Below are 5225 nucleotides of genomic sequence, written 5' to 3'. Positions count from 1 at the left end.
TTAAAATATTTTAATTTTTATAATAAAAAGTTTTCTATATTAATTACTTTATCCAGTTACCAAAATGAATTTAAAAATATATATAATAAAGAGATATTGGATTTTGATAGATATATGGATATAGAAATACAACTGTGGAAAAATTGCACAAAAGGTCGACAAAAAGTGGATTAAAATGAAGACTCTCATCACAATTTTCTTAACTTGTTTGTCTTATTCATATGTTGTGTGGGGTTGAGATATTAACTCTTTAAACAGTATTTTCAAACGGTGCCTTTACTGTCAAGAAGGACCACAATAGAGGGCACAAGGAGAGACAGGATTAAATTCATATTTTAGTTTCGAATATTTATATAATTATCTATTTTAGCTTTTGAAATTTAAAATTATCTATAGTAATTTTTTAGATTTAGGTCTAGACACTAATTTGATCTCGATTTTTTTTATGATGACTTGGTAAACGGAGTGTTGATATTGCAATGGGTGTGGATAGTGACCACTGGTTAGAGCAGAAGAAAATCAATATCGTACATCTGCATGTGTTGCTTAATTGTGATCAGATTTCACTCAGTCATGTGAGTTATTTAAGTCTTCGTAAATATTTCAATAAGTAAAATACTTACTTCTAATCTAATTAAAACTTCTTTATTCTATTCTATCATATAGGTTATTCCAAGAGACAAATCCTGATACCTCATTGAACAATTTTTCACATTGGTTCAAAGAATAGTATGCATCTAACTGACACAATAGATTGGGAACTAGTTGCACTTAGTTGGGGCCCAATAAATAAGGGTACTAGCTACCCCATATATTAATAAATATCAGCTCCATTCTTTACAATGATCGATTGGAAAGAAAACAAATAATACCGGAGTTTGGATTCATGGGGATTCAGGCGGTAGTCATTCTGATTAGTTTGGTGTGTTACACAATATTCAATTAGAATATTTCTATCGCGCTATGTACAACGTGTGCGTGTTTAAATGTGAATGGTATGATCCAAGTTCGCGATAAGGAACACGAAAGTATAAGGACTACGATATCATTAAAGTTAATGTAACAAGGAAATATAGGCACTACGATCCTTTTATTCTACATCAAAATGCACGACAAGTATACTATTTGCCTTATCTAGATTCATACAAGTTTAGTTAGGTGGTTGTGGTTAAGACTAAGTCAAGAGACTGCATCGAGTCTGACAGGACATCAGAGGGTCAGGAACCTTACCAAATTGATGACCCAACTCCTTCGAAAATGGTGGTTGATACCGTGATCTTATCACCTTAAGGTCGACTGTTATAGATGATGACATCATTGACCTTGGAGTAGATGACGACACACTATCACCAGAGGACGATGATCTTTAAGAAGAAGACAGGGTCAATGGTGACGAAGAAGAGGAAGACGAGTTCGATGATTAAGAAACTACCTCGGAAGAGGAGGATGGTGAACTAGAGGAAGAAGATGATGAATCTGAGTTGGGTTAATGTAAATATAGTTCTATTTTATATATTTTATTACCAAACTTTGAGAAGAATGTAATAGAATTAGTATTGTTTCACATATTTTAATTACCATCACTTCGTATTTTTAATTTGTATATTTCATATTTCAAATCAAGTTTAAACTATTGTTTCAATTATTAATTATCAAGATACATTATACATGGACGAAAAAAGATTATTACAAAAATATCTACCATCATAATTACCGTCGGAATATACCGATGGTAACAGCCCAGCTAATTTTTCAATAAAAAAATTAAAAAAAAATTCCGTCGGCATTACCGTTGGATTAATCCGCCAGTAAGATGACACGAAGACGTATGCTTTGGCACCACCATTACCGTCGGAAAATTTTTTACGGTAAGTTGCCTCAGAATTTGTTTTCTTCATAACCATAATCCATCACTAAATCCAACGCAAATTATACCATCCGATTCCTTCTGACGATAAATCTAACAGTAACTTAATTACCGTCAAATTTTATTTATTTTTCGGACGGTAATTCCGATGGTACTCAATATTTTTCTTGTAGTATGAGATGGCACTCTCCCTACCACACTAGATGATGGGGTAAACGATGTCATTTAGCATTTAGCGCCTAAAGAAGCCAGAAGCGTCATCGTTTTGTATATGAAGAAACGGTTTTGACCCAATATAACATATTCTTCTTATTCTTCACTTCTGTTATTCATCTTCATCTTTGATCAATGGCGCCAATGAAGATTTATTGAAATCCTTCGTCACTCAGGTTGAACTAACGCAGGGCTAGTTTAGAATGGACATTACAGTGTTTTGAAAGAAGGAGGTTGCTCCCCTCTCATTCTTAGCCAAGTTTATCATTAATGCTGGGTTTGGTCTTTAAAACTTTTTTAATTTATTTTTTAAATGCATGTATGATTCTGCTGTATAGTGCTAGTGTTTTTGTCAATGAAAAATTGCTATACTTTCTTCCTACTATTTTTTTAGGATTTCATTGATTTCTTATACGTTAGGTTGGGATTTGTGGATGCTTTGTTTTTTATGGATGGAGTAAGGATGATGTTGATAGAGTTAGAGTTATGCAATTTTAAACTATTTGTCGAAATTTGGTTTTCATCTTTATAGTATATAAAGTAGTGTATAATGCATATTGATAAAGAGGAACAAAAAGATAAGAGGACGGAGGAAGGAGATTGAGGAACAATGAAACTCAAGAGAAATAATGGAAAAAAATTAGGATTTTAAATTGGTGCCACCTCAGCATTTCATTTGCCGAGTCATCTTCGAAAAGAATCAAGGGATCAAATTGGTGTCCAAACCTGAATATGGAGGACTACTATAGATAATTTTAAATTTTGAAGACCAAAATAAATAATCGAGTGAATTTTAAGGACTACAATAAAAATTTAGTCCAGACATAGAGCTTTGTTTTAGCAATGAGAACCATAACCTTGCAAATTTTTTATATAAAAATTAGTAGTTTCTTGTATGAAGTATCGTTTGTCTGATTGGTTAATTTTTTTAGTTATTTAGTCCAACTAACTTGAGTAGCTATGTTCGAATTCATATCCATACTCATTTAAATTTTGACTAACTAAAAATGATTAATTAAATAAATGGTAAAACCACAAAAACTTTTATCTCCATGAGTGAGAAGAACAACTCCTTTAATTTTCTGCTCCATATTCAATAGTGTGGAGTGGGTTTGTTGGTTCAGGGTATACCTACTTTATCTTACCTTATTTGTACCCCTAATATATTATATAATATATACAATTAAAAAATATATGTGTATTGAAAAGTCGGTCAAAAGAGCAAGGTTGTCTCTAGTTTTAACGAGCATATCGTCTACATATACCTCTATTAGCTTTCCAAGGTGAGATGAAAACTCTTTATTCATCAGCCGTTGGTAGATGGCTCCAGCATTCTTTGGTCCAAAAGGCATTACTATATAACAATAGCTAGTCTTTAGAATAATGAAAGAAGTCTTTTCTTGATCCAACTTGTATATTGGAATTTGGTTATATCCCGAGTATGCATCTATAAATGACAGATATCTACACCCTGAAGTTGAGCCAACCACGGCGTCAATACTGGAGAGAGGGTATGGATCACTGGGGCAAACTTTGTTGAGGTCGGTGTAATCCACACAAATTCTCTATTTTTCATTTTATTTTTTTACAAGGACTACATTAGCTAGCCACAAAGGATATTTTACCTCCCTTATAAACTCAGCTTCTAGTAAGGCTTATACCTGTTCTTCCACGACCTGCGTTCTTTCAGGATCGAGCTTCCGTCGCTTTTGTTGAACAAGTTGGAAACCTGGATAAACAACAAGCTTGTGAGAGATGAGGTCGGAGTCTATATCAGGCATATCGAAGGTTTTCCAGACGAAAAGGTCGGAATTCCTTTGTAGGAGATTGGTGTGCGAAATTAGAACTCGCACAACTTAATCGGCAAGTGCACTGGGTCATCCAAGTAATACCTCAGGTGAGTGAGGGTCGATCCCATGAGAATTGTCGGATTGAGCAAACAATGGTTATCCTGTTGGATTTAGTCAGACAAATAGTAAAGAGAGTTGTTGTTGTAAATGCATAAAAATAACTAATCAAGAAAGTAAAGAAAGCAATTAAAGGTTTAGTGAAAGACAATGATGAGAAATCAGTTAAGGTCTCGGAGATGTTTATCTTTTCGAATTAAAATTTCTTACTAACTATTTTAATAATGAATGATTAATTCTATTGCAAACTGTAAGTGATTAAACCTTAATTCCTTAGTGATTTAATCTCCTGTAATCCTCATCAAACGCCACTCCCGTGGTCACTCAATTCAGATCGTAGGGTGAAGTTCAGAAAACTAGTTTATACCATAAAGGCCCTAATTACCCCAATCCCGGCTGAATAGATGTTGCTTATCCCCATCACGTTGTGTGATTAGCTGTCTAGAATGAGTGTTTTCAAGTTGTAGTTCAAGTGAGATAACTCTCCCGAGAATAATAAGAACTCATGTAGAAAAGGGTCATACTCCCGTTCCACCCAATTCATAAGATTAAGAATGAAAACAACACCTTAGAATTGAATTAAACATATATTAAAATAGAAGAATAATAATCTTAATCCATAGAAATAAACAGAGTTCCTAACCTTAACCAGGAGGTTTAGTTGCTCATAACTTATAGAGAAAACATGATTCTAAAAAGTACGGAAGGAAGAAGATCCTAAACCTACGTGCTCCTTTCCTTTAAATACTAACCTAATAATAAATGATAGACCTAAAAAGATATTGTTTGTAATTAAAAATTACAATAAGAAAATAAAATAGGCTAAGAAGTGCTAAATCCACTTGAGAGGAATAGCTCTCCAACCTTGACTAGTACGCTCTCCATTAGCCCATATGCTTGCTTCAGAGACTTGTCAACCATTTGCAGGGTTATCCTTGTTGCCTGTACTTCTTTGATTTCCAACTTCTTCATTACAGACAGAGGCATCAGATCTATACTTGAGCCAAGATCACGCAGGGCTTTGTCAAAAGTGATCTTTCCAATAGTACATGAAATTTGAAAGCTCCCTGGATCTAGCATCTTCCTCAGCAGCTTATTCTAAATTAGTACACTACACTCCTTAGTCAGGACCACTGTTTCATCTCCTTTTAAGGCCTTCTTTTCAGAGAGTATGCCCTTCATGAGTGCAGCAGAGAGAGGTCTTTGCTCCGAAACCTCAGCAAAAGGAGTATTGATTT

The sequence above is a fragment of the Arachis ipaensis genome, chromosome B1 (assembly GCF_059453495.1).
Source record: "Arachis ipaensis isolate K30076 ecotype BB chromosome B1, ASM5945349v1, whole genome shotgun sequence".
NCBI classification, from domain to species: Eukaryota; Viridiplantae; Streptophyta; class Magnoliopsida; order Fabales; family Fabaceae; genus Arachis; species Arachis ipaensis.
The sequence above is the reverse complement of the archived record's forward strand: the minus strand, read 5'-3'. Positions refer to the sequence as shown.